Source organism: Dasypus novemcinctus, chromosome 1 (assembly GCF_030445035.2).
Source record: "Dasypus novemcinctus isolate mDasNov1 chromosome 1, mDasNov1.1.hap2, whole genome shotgun sequence".
Classification (NCBI taxonomy): domain Eukaryota; kingdom Metazoa; phylum Chordata; class Mammalia; order Cingulata; family Dasypodidae; genus Dasypus; species Dasypus novemcinctus.
In genome coordinates, this window is record NC_080673.1 from 175,911,278 (window position 1) to 175,927,971 (window position 16,694).

Below are 16,694 nucleotides of genomic sequence, written 5' to 3' on the forward strand. Positions count from 1 at the left end.
CAAGAATAACTAAAAAGAATCAAATACCTAGGAATAAAATTAACTAAAGATGTAAATGACTTGTATCTGAAAACTACATTACACTGTTAAAGGAAATCAAAGAAGACTTAAGTAAATGAAAGAATATTCCCTGTTCATGGATAGGAAGACTAAATATCATTAAGATATCTATCCTATCCAAACTAATCTACAGATTTAATGCCTTCCCAATAAAAATCAGCACAGTATTTTACACTGAATAGGAAAAACTAATTATGAAATTTACTTGGAAAGACAAGAGGCCCCAAATAGCCACAGAGATAGTGAAGAGAAAAATTACTTGGGGGAATCACACTACCTGACTTTAAAACATAGTACAAAGCTACAGTGGTAAAACTGCATGGCACTGGCACAAGGATAGATATACCTACCAATGGAACCGAATTGAGAGTTATTTTGTACATCCTTGCATATCCAGTCATATGATACTCAACAAAGCCACCATGTCCACTCAACTGGGAGAAAATGGTTCCTTCAATGAATTGTGCTTGGAGAACTGGATATCAATATCCAAAAGAATGAGAGAGGAACACTATCTAAAACACTTTATACAAAAAATCAACTCAAGATGGATCAAAGGTCTAAATATAAGAGCCAAGACCAAAAGATCTTGGAAAATAATTTAGGGAAGCATCTACAGGATCTTGTAATATGAAATGGGTTCATGAACTTCACACCCAAAGCATAAACAGTGAAAGAAAAGATAGATAAGTGGGGCCTCCTCAAAATTGAAACATTTTTCACCTCAAAGAAGTTTGTCGGGAAAGTGAAAAGACAGCCTACCCAATGGGAAAAATATTTGGCGACCATGTATCTGACAGGAGCCTAATATCTAGCATATATAAAGAAATCCTATATCTCAAAATTAAAAAAACAAACAACCCATTTAAAAAATGGGAAAGTGACTTGAACAGACACCTCTCCAAAGAAGAAATACAAATGGCTTAAAAGCATATAAAAAGATGCTCAACATCACTAGCTATTAGGGAAATTCAAATAAAAATTACAATGAAATATCATCTTACACCCATTAGACTGGCAGCCACTAAAAACACAAAAGACTACAAGTGTTGGAGAGGATGTGGAGGAATGGGAACCCTCATCCATTGCTGGTCAAAATGTAGAAGGATCCAGCCACTCTGAAGGACAGATTGGCAGTTCCTCAAAAAACTAGCTATAGATTTGAATATGATCCAGCAATTTCACTGCTGGGTATATAACCAAAAGAACTGAAAAAAATTCTTAAAAAAAGGGACACAAACTGATATATGCACACCAATGTTCATAGTGGCAATATTCACTATTGCCAAAAGTTGGAATCATCCCAAATGCCCATCAACAGATGAATGGATAAACAAAATATGGTACATTCATACAGTGGAATACTACTCAGCTATAAGAAGGAAACCAGTACTAACACACAGGATGACATGGATGAATCTCGAGGAATTTATGTTGAGTGAAGCAAGCCAGGCATTGAAGGACAAATATCACATGACCGCTCTGATATGAATTAAGCAATCTGAGCTGTCTCAGAGAGCTAGAGTCCAGAAAATAGGTTTACAGGAAATAGAAAGGGAGAAAAATGTTGAAAGCCATTTCCCACATATGGGAAATCTATGAGAAGGAGGAAGTGAGTAGTTGTGCTGTGAAGGGATGTGATAGGATGTAGAGATAGTATTGGGTTGGGTGGTGCAAGCTTGACAGGGGCTAGAGTGGGAAGGATGGGTTGGACAGTCCATGGAACTGGGGATAGTTGGGGGAGGGAGCAGGTGGATGCTGGGAATTGGTGGGTACATGGTTGAAACTACAATGTTGAGAAACATATTTTGTCAATATGACAAGGCTACTGCTTTAGATTGTTGGATGGGCAAGATATTTGGGACCGGGCACACCTGGGGCAGTCTTCTAGAAACCGTGCAAGTGATCATTTTGTTATAGTGTGTTGTATTAATGGGGGAAGACCAACATAAGCAGTGGGAAGGAATTGGACTCCCATACTTGGGAGACCCTATATGTTCTCAAAGAAGGGAGGGTGTCTCTTGAAGCATGAGCGGTTCCTAATAGGGGAGGACAGACTAGTGTGTCAAGGAGTGAAGCCTGCTTGTCACCATGGGCCCTGAGGGGAGAGGAGAGAGGAGTAGAATCAATGGAAGAGAGGGTAGTTAGAGGGCAATGGAAGTGTTCTACATGATGTGCAATGATTGACCCAAGCCATTTCATCAAAAATTTATAAAAGAGTATGGTCTAAAATGTAAACCATAATGTAAACTGCTGGCCATGGTTAGTAGCTATATTAGTAGCTATGTTTCAATATTTGCACATCAGCTGTAACAAATGTACCATCCACATGTAAAAAGGTTATGACTAGGGAATGGGGAAAAGGGGGAGGATGTTGGTTATATGGGAGCCCCCTATATTCTGTATGTTACTTTACTGTGACCTAAAATTTCTTTGAAGACATAATGAAAAAAAGTAAGTTACTGGGGAAGAAATGGAAGAAAATGCCACTGTACATACAATGCAACAGTTATTACAGTGATGAAAGGCAAAATGCCAAAAATATTTTAATACTTTTCATTTTTTATACTCCAATTTTTTTTACTTTATTTTAGTTCTAGTTTTTCTAAATTATTATGTATTTTCTTTTGTATGTTTAAACTTATCATTACTATCTCATTTGCCTTTAAATTGAATTTAGCCATATTCTTGGTTTCATTTTTTAAGAAGTTTTGGATCACGAAAGGGTTACAACTATCGCAAGGGAGGATCATTGTTGTGGGGTATCAGTGATGAGGGATCCATGGGAGGAAGTTCACCTGGGCATACATATAAGGTATATAAATATGCTCATATATTCATGGGGCTTTGCCTCAGTGGGTAGAGATTAACACAACAACTAAAAGAATACTGATTTCCAATCCTGGGGAGCTCTGCTCCATTCTTTAATGGAAAGAGAGTCTACCCAATGGGAGAAAATATTTGGTAACCATTTACCCCCAAGTACAGGGGCAATGGCTAATAAAGAAGGATGGTCCATTGATTGTCCCTTGAGATTGATGACTATGCTTATGAGCCTTTTGCTCTTCAAATTGCAACTTTGCCTAGTGTAGGGTGTTTAAGAGTTACCTGAGAACCTCCATGTTGCTCAAGTGTGGCCACTCTGTAAGCCACACTCAGCATATAAATGCATTACCTTCCCCTCAGTGTGGGGCATGATTCCTGGGTATAAGCCCCCCTGGCACCAAGGGATTACTACCAAGTGGCCGCTGGTGATGCAACTAGAAAAAAAAAAAACTTGAATAAAAGGGGGAGAGGTAAAGGCAAAAGAGTTTATATGGCTAAGACTTTAAAGTGAGTCAGGAAGTCATCAGAGAGGTAATGCTTATGCACATCTCAGCAGGATCTCATAGACAACCAAAGTAGTTACTACCCCAAATAGTGGGGCTCCTGAGGGCTCTGGAGATACACAGGTCCTACAGTCATGTCAGATAACTCCAGAGTTTGGTGTGCCTTGTCTGTGGGCCCTACTTTGGGTTTCTGCTCCTGAGTGTGACAGAGTTGGACTCAAATAAGACTTCCCTACACATGCTTCTTCAGTTCCTTTTTTAACCTATAGTTAGTAGGTTTATGTCCAAGAGACTTGAATCTCTGGATTGTCCATGTGCCAGCTGAGACTTGAGCCTCAGCATAATTGCAACATCTATTCTTCAGTTCATTGGTCTCACCCAGGAAAACTAACAAGGAGGTGAGGAAGGTCAACCACCACACAGAGGAAACAAGAGAGTCTACAACTGCAAGCAAGAGAGTCCATCCATCAGCCATAGGGGATCAAAACCCACTCTCAATTAGAAGTGGAATGGGCATCACCATTCCAGAATTTTCAGGACTGGGAAATAAAATATGGACTAGAGTAGACTTTCTGATATTTTCCTGTAGACTTATTGTGATTCCAGCAATGGAAGAAATTTTATCATTGATGTGGTGAGAGTGGCCCCTGGAGGTGCTAAAGTCAGGGAGAGGGAAAAAGGTGTAATATGGGGGCATTTTTGTTGCTTGGAATTGTCCCGAATGACATTGCAAAGACAGATACAGGTCATTATACATCCTGCCATAACCTACAGAATGAAATGGGAGAGAGTGTAAACTATAATATAAACTAAAATCCATGCTGTATGGCAATGCTCCAAAATGTATTCATCAACTGCAATGAATATATACACTTTTTAAAAAAGTACCTGATAACCTTCAGTCATGTAAGGGACACCAATGCAAACACACTCTTGGTAATTATATTACTGTGCATCTCTTCTGATGCTTGGGAGCATTTAGAACACCAGTAATTATATATAGAAAGCACATGTGTTAGTTTGATTAGAACAAAATGATAATATCTTTAAAATCACAGTGTACAAAATGATTGTCCCTAGAATATATAGGCAGCTTTTGGTGATACAAGTCTAGATAACCATGTCACTGAAATTGTTGATTCCTTAAGGACCTCTGATTTCTTCCCAATTAAATTTTTCTCTTTTTTTCCCAGTCTTCCTGCAAAGTAGATGTCTTGAGTGGGACTATTTGGAGTTAAGTATTTTTCACAATTATTATGACTATAATATATGTACTGATACCCAACATTTCAGATTCAAACACTGACTGCCAACCATACTACTTTAAAGAGTCTCCTCTGTTTTGATATGTGGTTTTATCCATTTATGCTGAAAAGAAACAATGCATAATATTCTTTCACTCTGATACTTCATTTTATAACATTGCAACAAAATAATTACCAAATATAGTGAGAATAAATCTTAGTTTAAAACTTATTTTGAATCCTCATTTTGCTGCCACAGTGAAAACATGATCTTATTTTGGAGACCTTTCTCACAGGTTTAGTTCTGGGTATATGCACTGCATCACGAGATCAGTAAGGGGAAGGGTAGTCAATTGTCTTAGTTTGTTAAAAGCTGCTGGGAGCAATACACCAGAAATGGGTTGGCTTTTATAATGGCAATTCATTAGGTTAAAAGCTTACAATTCTGAGGCTGTGAAAATGTCCAAATCAAGGCATCATTAGAGATGCTGTCTCAATAATTGTTGGTTGTTTCAGTCCTGGACTTCTGCCACAAAGCAAGACACATGGAGGCATGTGCTTCTCTTGTGGGTCTCCTTGCTTCAGCTTCTGGCTATTCTGTCTCTGGCTTCCTCTCTCCCAGGTTCCTCTTTGAACTCCTAGGCTCCTTCTCTCCATCTCTGTGGCTTTTTCTCTGTGTGTCTCTGCTTTCAGTCCTCCCTTTAAAGAGGAATCCAGCAAGTGAACCAAGACCAACCTTGTGTTCCACAGTCCAAACAAAGGCCCTCAATTGAATAAATCCAATCAAAATGGTTCCAAATCCACAGGATTGGATTAGAACTAAAGACATTATTTTCTGGAATCCACCCTTCCAACTGTCACACCAATCTTGTTCTGTTAAGGCAAACATTTAAAATGTAATTTTCCACTGAGATATTTATTATTATGCCTAATCATTAATCATTGTTACACACACACACACACACACTCACACACAAAACTGTGGAGCTGTACTACATTCCTGTGGGTTTTGTTCTTTTAGGTTTTCTGGATACTGTGCCACTCTCAACTGTCTTTATTTGCATCATTTTGCCTCCCATGCCATGCTGAGAAAAAGAAAACACTATTTAAGGCTAAGTCTGCTTACATATTTCATGCAGCCATTTTTATCCTGAATTGTTGCCACCTCTTATTCCTAGGCTCTACCCAAATAATTGGTAAATTTTTATTTATCTCAGAAATTTCTCAGTCCTTTGGTGGAGTATACTGAAAGAAATCTTTGCAGATCCTGTCCTCAGGAATGCAGTTTCTTATTGCTTCTGTACTGATATTTTCCCTCTCAAAACAAAGGGAGTTTTTTCTCATCTTGGAGGGAAGTAAGAAGGAAATACCACTTCCACTCTTACTGTAGACTCAAAAATATTTTGGCTCTGTCATGACTCCTTTAGATTCCTTTAGGTTTTTGAAAATTAAAATCCATTTTCTATGCTGTCTTCAATTGCATCTTTTCCCTGAGGCAATGAGCACAGAATGGCCTAGAATGTAATTGATGAATAGTAGTAAGGGTAAAAGGAAATCATATTTCAAAACATAATCTTATATTATGTGTAATACATATGGATGTTAAAATGTAAATAGGAAAGAGGGTAGAAGAGATTAGTAATTCTTAGAATAAGGTGGAAAATAAATGGCAGAGAATTCTTACATGAAAGTCAGAACCCATGGGAAAACTGACATGAAACAGAGCTAGAAAGAGTGGACAGTGTTGAATATAAGAAAGAAAATAGCAACCAACAAAGAATAAGTTAATTTAACAAAGATTATTTATTGATTAAATATTTTGTAACTGTCATTGCTTGCCATGGTAGTGACAAAGGTGAAAATATTAGGAAATCACAGTATTTTTTCCTCAATGAGTTCAAAGACTGTCATAGAGACAAGGAAGTAAAGTAACAAATAAAATACATCTTAAGTTCAGAGTACAACCTTCCCTTGAAGGAATTCGTAGAGAATTAATGTGATGGTGATGGTAATGGCATGTGTGTATGGTTGCTGCTGTGTCCACATGTGTGTATCTTTGTGTGTGTGTGTGTGTGTGTTTGAAGGCTTCTGAGTGGAATGGCATTTGTACAGTCTTAAAATGGGATTCTGGTAGGTTGGGTCTTTTATGGACCCTAGACAATTATATTCTTAAGTTGGCCCATTCCTATGGGTTTGAAAATATTGTGAACCTTTGATTAGTTTAGATTAAGTTATGGTCCATTTGATTAGATTAGTTCTGTAAGGTATAGCAGTGTGGGTCTTAATCCTTTTATGGGATTACCTTATAAACTGAAATTAGCAGGGTGATAGAAGCAGAGAGAAGACCCCAGAAACTGAGAGATAAGGCCCTGGAGGCAGAGGTTGAAATAAACAGAACACAGAAGATGAGAGGAGTCACCAGAAACCAGAAGCTGAAAACAATGAGGCCTAGAGGAGAAAGGAGAGATGAGTGGACACCACCATGTGCCTGATTGCGCACAGCTGAGGCTCAGGTAAAGGGCATCTCTTAATGCCTTGATTTGGATATCTTCAGAGCCCCACAACAGTAGGCTTATAAGTTAGTAAATCTCATTGTTAAAGCTGACCTATTTCTTCTATATTGTCTTGCCAGTCTTTAGAAAACTAAAACAGAAATTCATACCATGAGAGCAAGGTGATGTTGTGAAAATAAAAACAAAACAAAACAAAAACTGTTTAAAGGGCTTTTAAAATGGGTAAGGAGAAGATTCTGGAAAAATTATGAGATGCTTGACAGAAAAGGCCTAGATTGCTTTGAAGAGACTATTGGTAAAAATATGTTCACTAAGGGTACTTTTTTTTAAAGATTTATTTTGTTATTTCTCTACCCTTCTCCCCACCCCAAGTGGTCTGCTCTCTGTGTCCATTCATTGTATGTTCTTCTGTGTCCACTTCAATTCTTGTCAGCAGCCTAGGAATCTGTGTGTTTTTTTTTTTAATGTTACAGTGTGTCTCTTTTTTGTTGCATAATCTTGCTGCATCAGCTCTCCATGTACGCAGCACCACTCCTGGGCAGGCTGGACTTTCTTTCGCACTGGGCAGCTCTCCTTATGGGACACACTCTTTGTGCATTGGGCTCCCCTACGCTGGGGACACCCTTGAGTGGCACAGAACTCCTTGCGTGCATCAGCACTGCATGTGGGCCAGCTCCACATGGGTCAAGATGATCCTGGGTTGAACCGCGGACCTCCCATGTGGAAGGCAGACACTCTATCCATTGAGCCAAGTCTGCTTCCCAACTATGGGTACTTTTGATGATGCCTCAGAAATGATTAACATGTCACTGCAAACTGGAAGGAAAGTGATCCTTGCTTTAAAGTGGCAGAGAATTTGACAAAATAGTGTTCTGATGTCATATGGAGGGCAGAATTTGACAGTGAGGAGCTTTGTTATTAAGCAGAAGAGATTTCCACACTAAATATAGAAAGTGTGGTCTGGCTTCTCCTTGCAGCTTATAGTGAAATGCAAGAGGAAAGGGATACTTTGGGAACTGAACTCCTGGGCACAATGAAACTAAAATTGATTGGGAAATTCTGAAAGTATGTCCTAAAGGAATAATGCCCCATGTCAGACTTAACTTACTACGGAATTAGTCAGCCATGTCTGTGCAAGTCAGGACTAGAAATGCAGTTATCCAGGAAGGATCTGTCTTAATGCCTGATGGCTTTGACACTTGTGCCTGTGTCCTGCAGGTGAAATCAATAAGTTTTTGTATGATATGAATGAATGGAATTAGCCCCTGCCAGTGAGAACCAAAAGAGACAAAAAAGGAGAGATTGAAAACATTATTTCAAAGGTAGAGCCATAGAACCTGAGGTCTTGACTGGAGACATCATGGGCCAGGAGACTGGACCCAACCATGAGTACAGAAAGGGTGAGTACACCATAGCACAAGACCCAACCATGAGAACAGAAAGGGTGAGTATGCCACAACACAACAAATGGTGGACTTTCTGCCCCATTGTTCAGGGAGAGTGCTAACATTGCAGGCTTCAGAGAGAATGGGACACATTCCTCAGGAATTGGAGAGTTGGACCACCATTTCACTGTTCTGAGAGTGTTGAACCTGAGCCCCAGAGATTGGAGAGACTCTAACTGTCACCCCAATGTTCTCACAAGTTGCCACACAGATGCTTGATGAAGGTGGGTTTGAGAACATGGCCACTGGGCAAGCTCTTGAAAAGGGTGGAGCTGCTGCTCAGTCAAGACCCAAGGAGAAGAAACTATGGTTCGAAGGTTGACTCTCAGTCCTTGAAATCTAATGGATTATGCCCTGCAGGTATACAGAGCTGTTTGGGACTCATGATTGCTGTTTTTTTTCCCCAAGATATTCCTATGCCAATGGTAATATCCATGACTGTCCCTCCTTTGTATATTGGAAGCAGATGATTTGTTCTCAGTTTCACAAGACCAGAGCCTGAGAGAAATTTTTACCTAAGACTACATATCTGTAGCTGGTTTTAATGAGATTTATATTTAATATTGTTACTGAAATAATTTAAATCTTTTCAAATATTATGATGGCATGAATATATTTTGTACATGAAAAGGACATGTATTTTGGGTTTCCAGAGGGTGGAGTGTGGTTGGTTTGAGCCATCAGTGCACCACTGAAAATTATGTTCTTAAATTCATCCATTCCTGTGGGTGTGAACCTATTATGAACCTTTGGTTAGATTATAATTAGTTAAGGGCCATTTGATTAGATTTGTACAGTAAGGCATAGCCCAGGGTAGTCTTAATCCTTTTCCTGGAGTCCTTTATAAATTGGAATTAGTGGGCTGAAGAAAAAGAAAGGAACTCCCAGAAGTTGAGAGATAAGGTTCCAGGTGCCAAAAACTGAACTCAGTGAGTCCTAGAGGAGTGGGGAGAAAGAAGTAGAAGCTGCCATGAGCCTAATTGCCCCACAACTGTAGCTCTGGGAGAAGACCTCTCCTGATAATGCCATGATTTGGACACTTTCATGGCCTTGGGACTGTGAGTTTATAGGTAACAAATCCCATTGCAAAAGCCAACCCATTTCTGACATATTGCTTTAGCAGCCTTTAGCAAACTAAATCAGGAAGAAAAAGCATGCGAACAATGGAGAATATAACACATTTAGAAAACTAAAAGTGTTTCATATATAAACAAAAAAGTCATCTTAGGAAAAAAATGTCTATGAAAATGTCTTTTTCTATTCTCTATATGTAATGATACTTAATATAATTACATTACATTATATTAATATTTTTCTTTCATTAAATTAATAACACATAAACATTAGTTGTAATGATTATCAGCTTGGAATCCATTTGTGATTGATATCTGGTGACAGCCAAAAATATATCAAAGCTGAAAACAGAATGTTTTGGAAGTGAGAGGATCCATTTACCTTCTTCCATTTATCTAGCATACTTAGTATGTACCATGCACTGCACTAGGATTCTTAGAAATGTGGGCAAGTTATGGTTTTTACCCTTAGAGCACACCCTCACTCAAGGTGCAATACAAGAATAGAGAGAACTAAATTGTAATAAAAAATCCATAAACTTTTGAACAAAATAGCCAGGCAAAGCTAAGGAATGAAGAATTATTTCACTAGAATAGTTTTCACCATTTTTACATAGATGTCTATACTTATGGTTAGGGTCTTTAACTTTGAAACAATGGTTTAAAGATGTTAGAAAGTAAGCAGCACAAAATTGTGATTCATGAGAAAAAAGAGACAAACGAGGTCAATCTTATAACAGCCCTGATTGTCTGCATGAAATTATTTTAGAGATATGGAACCAAAGCAGAGGACAGTAGTTTCTCTGAGCTGAGGAGAAAGAGAGATGAATGCTTGGCATTTGTGAGTTGTGCCCTGGAGCAGAAAGAGTTTTACAGAGAAGAAGTGCTAGAAAAATGCAATGGTCCTTTTGAAACTTGGGCCAAATACTAAATTATACCCATGCAGTGGAAATCTTCTAAAGCTGGAAAAGAAAACTTTCAAAGAGATTAACCGAATGGTGATTCTAGAAGTTGATTATGGTTTGAAGAATTTTTAATTCTGACACCACATGAATACTCTGGGCATTCAGTAAACAACATAAAAAGATAAATATCTAGTTCCACAGAAGACTTCTATGGATTCATATTAACAAAGATTAATAAGTCTCAAAAGTATGCAAATCTGAAAGTAAATCAACTAACTGCCAAGACAAAACTCAACATTAAAAACAAAGGCAATAAAATCCAGACTTTCATGAAAGTAACATTTAGAGCAAAAAAAAATGATTAGTTATGAAAGGAAGCATGAAAATGTAATCATGATCAGGAGATAAATCAGTCAGTGGAAACAGGGTCAGAAATGATAGAGGCAGTGGAACTAGGAGACAAATACTTCAAAACTGCTATGGTAAAAGTGTTCAAGGATTGAAAGAAACCACAAACAAAATGAGGAAACAAATTAGTAGACTTAGTAGAGAATCAGAACGCTTAATATTAATGCAACGGAAAATCTAGAGCTAAAAATACAATAACAGAAATGAAAAGTACACTGGCTAGCCTTAGTAGTATGACATATTCAGTAGGAAAAAAAATAGTAAGCTTAAATACAAGCCAAAAGAATATAAGCAAACTGAACACAGAGAGAAATAAAGGTTGAATCAAGCAAAGACAAAAAGAGCATATCCTCAATGACCTGTGGAATATGTGGAATAAAATGAAGTTATGGAATACACAATTGGAGTCCTAAAAAGTGATGACGGATATTTGGACAGGAAAATTAACATTTAAAGGCATATTTTCTAACAAATCCCAGGCATTATAATCATAACAAAAATATACCTAGAAACATAATAATTACGCATTTGAAAATAAGGATTGAACATCTGGAAAAGCTAAAGAGAAAAATATAGTGAGAGAAAACAATATGTTATATAAAGGAAAATGTGAGCCATTTGTTGTAGATAAAAATTCTATTAAATTGTGTTGTTGGCAACTTGTCAATAATTATGTTTAAGTGCCTACAAATGACAGGCACTGTTAAAGGTATTGGAGATTTAACAATAAATAAAACATTCTCTGTTTAGATTAAATATAGTAAATGACTGTGTTTTACAGATATTGATTAATGCTCTGAGAATATATTTTTTAAAAGATTCTTTGGTAAAAAGAAATCATTCTAAACTAGAGAATTCTATTTTATGTTGAGTAATCAGGAAAGTCTTTATAAAAATGCAGTAATTGAGATAAAACCTAAGAAAAGGGGGAAAGAAAAGAAAGAGCAGCTGCCTAGGACTTTTGGGAATCTCAATAGACTGGGGTGGAAAAGTTGACATTCCCAACCAACTACTAAACAACCATGATTTGAAGACCATATCTTAGAGAAAAGAGAATGAAACAGCAAATTTAATAGTTAAATTTTGTGCACAATTTTTTCTCAGGCCATCTACTGAATTCTAAGTTGTACAAATCATGTTGGATCCCAGAGAAACTAAGTAGACAGCATATAATAATTGGCTACCTCATATAAAAAAAAGAAATAATTTTACATTCTCACAGTGCTGAAGATAAAACGTTGAATGGAATGTCTGCCAGAGAAGAGAAATCCTAGTAAACACGTCAGATTTTCATTATTGCTTTTGAAAAGTTTCTTTCAAAGAACAAGAAAAAGCAAGGAAATTAACAGCTAACTCTTTCAAAGTGATTTTCCTTTAAGATCTATGAAAAGCAGAAGGAATTACTTTATCTTAAAAAAAAAAAACTAGAAAGAAAATGAATGTAGTGCTTCTATAAATGTTCATACACAATCCATAATATTCAACATAACACTACAATTATATTAAGAGAATGGTCAAAATGAAGTTTAAAAAACAAGAGAAATAGTGTCAGAAAAACCAGACAGAAACTTTAAAATATGATGTGGTTACCAATTTTTAAAATAATTATAATTAATATTAGCATGTTCAATAAAAAAGAGGAAAAATGGAGCCTTCTGCTAGAGCAGGGACTTAACCTTTTAAGTTCCATGGGTCCCTTTGCCAGTCAGATAAAAGCCATGGACCCCTTACTAAATCCACACTATACTGTGTATTGTTTAATAAATATATTACAGCTGCACCAACATGAATCCACAAGAATAATGTTTTTTTTTTAAATTTTCAATTCAATCTCACAGACCCCCTGAAATCTTTCCATGGACACCTTGGGGTCCATGAACCCCTGGTTAAGAACCCCTGTGCTAGAGAAAGAATAAATGGAAACTATAGAATGGAAAAACATAATAAATGAAATTATTAACAAAGCAGATGAATTAAGCAGAAGTTAAACACAGCAGAATATGGCATTGATAAAATTAGAGACTAATTAGTATTAATAATAAAGTGCAACAGAATAAAATAGAAATCAGAAAAGACCATTGCAGGGATATAGAATACAGGGATAGGAGACCTAATATACCAGCAATTAAAGGCACAGGAAGAAAGGAGTGTGTGAATGTAGAATACAAATTATAAAGATATTGGATGCAAATTTTCAATAGGAAGAAATACATCAATCCATAGCTTCAAGAATACTACATCCAAACATATCAGAATTAAACTGTTATCAAAAGACAAGATAAAAATAAAGATAAAAGTAATAAAAATAGACTGAGAAAAAAGATAATGTATTGAAGAAAGCAGTATTAAGACTGAGAGCTTGTATTCATATTTAACAAAATAAAGTTAAGTGCCAGGGAAATGATCTCAAGCCATATTTCTGTAATAAGCAAGCATGTTTTAAAAAATAAATGTAAAACAAAATTTTTCCAATAAATAATATCATACAAATTTTTCATTGACAGACCCATTCTAGGAGAAACTTTTAAAGGGCAATTGTAATGTTAAATAAAAGTATTGAAGCATGTATACAGGAAAGGATGAAGAATCTAAAAATAAGGATAATATTTTGAGACATTTAAATATATGTGACCTACACTTTTCAAGATTGCCTGTGTCTAAAAATACAAAGAATGTTGAAGTAATTAAACAAATAGGACAACAAAGTGCAATGTGTGATTATGGATTGACACATGGACCAGGGTTAGACTGGGATATTTTTCAGATTCTACCAATGTTGTCTTTCATGATTTTAATAACTATAGTGTTATTGTGTAAATCAATGTCCTTGTTTTTAGAAAATATACAAGCACTTAGGAGTAAAGAAGCATGACATCGCCAACTCCCAAAAGTTTGTGAAAAAACTAACAAACCAGAAACATATATAACCATATATTAAGGGGAGAGCAAATGAGAAAGAAAATGGGGCAAAATAGAAATAACTGGGGGATCAAGGGAAAGGGTATATGCAGTTTATTCCTATTCATGCAGCTTTTAGATAAATATGGAATTTTTTCAAAATAAAATGTAAAATTTCATCGGCCACCATCCCCTTAGATTGAATATCTACCATAAATAAAAAAGGAAAGAAGAACATAAAAAATAAAATGAGCACAATTCTGGACCAACATTTCACCTAAGGGTATATACAACGGCCAACAATTATAAGAAAAGTAGATGGACACAGTTACCCACTGGGGAACTCAGTGATATGCTATTATAGATATGCTATAATGGAAAACAGAATGAAACCAATAGACAGAAACAGAACACTGACAATATAAATTTTTAATGAAGTGGAGTAACTGGAAATTCACAAATTGCTGATGGGAATATAAATCATTATGAAAGCTTTAGGAAACTCTTTACATACAGTCTCCATAGCAGTTTGGTATTATTTATGAATTCCAAAAATACATATTGGATTATATTTGTAAATCGATCTGTTCCTCTGAGTACATTTGATTGTATTGGATGCAGAGGTGTCACTCTTACTTGATTAAATTATTTTTAAGTCTTTGATAGGGCCACATCAGTAGGTTGATGAGTCCCCACCACCTTGGCGAGTGTGGAGTCACAGAGAAAATGACAAGACAGAGGAGAAAACTGTAGTTTTGTTCTCGGATCCCTGGAAGTAAGCACACAGAGAAGCAGATACATGAGGAAAGAGAGAAGTCTCCATTAGACATTGCAGAGACCCCTGGCAAGAGAGATGAGCCATTTATCTGGTAACTTTCCAGCTGGCATTGTGGGAGAGAAGAGCAACTGAGCCCAGAGAGAACCAAGCCCTGGGAGAGAGAGGAGACTTATCCCAGTGTACAGCTAATATTGGAAGAAGTGGGAATACAGAGCCTTAAGGGGAAGAGGAAACCTGAACCCTTGCAGCCATCTTTCTCCAACACATGGCAACAGACTTTAGTGAGGGAAGTAACTTATGCTTTATGGCCTGGTCATTGTAAAGTTCCATCCTAAATAAGTAAATACTCTTTATAAAAGCCAACAGATTTCTGGTATTTTGTGTCAGCACCCCTTTGGCTAACAAATACAGTCTCTTATGTAGAATGGTGAATCCATTCCAGTATTTCAATCTCCAATCATTTGGATCACCTCAGCTACAGTATAACAGGTCAATCAGGTATCTCAAGCTCAGGCATTGTAGCCCATCTTTTGCCCATTTTTCAGCCAGTTACCTGAAAAAGGGCTGAAACCCTCTTTAACCCTTTGAACTACAATGGTGAATCCAGAATCTGCTTAGTGGGCACATATCAATAAATTCAACCTGATTTAACTTTATATTCCTTCCACCATTGTCCCATAACTTTATTATGCATTCCCACATATATTCTCCTAATTTATGCCTGTATAAATTGGAAAAATCTCGCAGGTCTTTTAGAGTATATTGTACTTCCTCATAGGTCACACTTTGTACTTCACCTTTGAGGGCTTGTTGTGATTTTAGTTTAGTTATTGTTCTGGAAGAGAAGAGGGGTGGTGTATTAGTCAGCCAAATGGAGGCTGATGCAAAATACCAGAAATTGGTTGGTTTCTATAAAGGGTATTTATTTGGGGTAGGAGCCATAAAGCAGAAGTTACTTCCCTCACCAAAGTCTATTTTCATGTGTTGGAGCAAGATGGCTGCCAAGGGTCTGCAAGGGTTCAGACTTCCTCAGTTCCTCTGGGCTCAGCTCTTATATTTGCTCCACAAGGTCAGCTGTAGACTATGAGGCTCTCTAGGCTTTGCTTCTCTCCACAAGGCCAGTTGCAGACTATCAGGTGAATGGCTCTGTCTCTATCTCCAGGGTTCCAGCTTAAGACTTCAGCATCAAGCTCCAACATAAAAAGACCTCAACTCTTTCCTTTTCCATGCCTTTTATGTGAGTTCCCACCCACCAAGGGGTGGGGACTCAACACCCTAATGACATGACCCTATTCAAAGCCCCAATCATAACTCAATCATGCCTATGTACAGACCAGATCACAAACATTATCCAATATCTATTTTTGAAATTCATTGCTATATCAAACTGCTACAGGTGGTGAGAGTGGGTAAGGAGAAGAATTAGAAGTATTTAGTAATCTATTTACCTCAGGGCATTCCCTTGCTGTTTCAACTGGTGAGACGGGAAAAATCTCTTCAACTGGGGGTTGGATGGCAGATGCTTCAGTGCAGGGTGGATGTTAGGTGGTGGTTTCTTCAGGAAAGGAAGGTGATATGAACTCCTTGGGGCAGGCTAGAAGTTGGGTGACACAGGCTTGATATTGGGTGGTCTCCACAGGGCAGATCATTGTGGGTTTATCTGGCAAAATCTTAGCAGAATTTAGGATTTCATTGTCTCCACTGATATCAGCAAGCCATATGTTTCCATACCAGTCCTCAGGGTTCCAATCAATCCATTCACTTTAACAGCAGACACTCTGTGAGGTGGAGATTTCAGTTTCCTTTGCTACTCATATAATGAGACTCTGAGTCTGGCTTTCAGAGATCTCAAATCTGCAGCTGCACTAAACAAGATTCTCTTTCAGAGTGCACATAGAAAAATGTTCACATCATTCATGCAGTGCTTAAGTTGCAAATTTGAAGTCTTCAGGTCATCCCTTCTATTGTAACTGTATGTAGCATGTTTAGGAACAGTCAGCTAAAATCATTGTTGCTTTTAGTGCCACAAGACTCTGTTAAG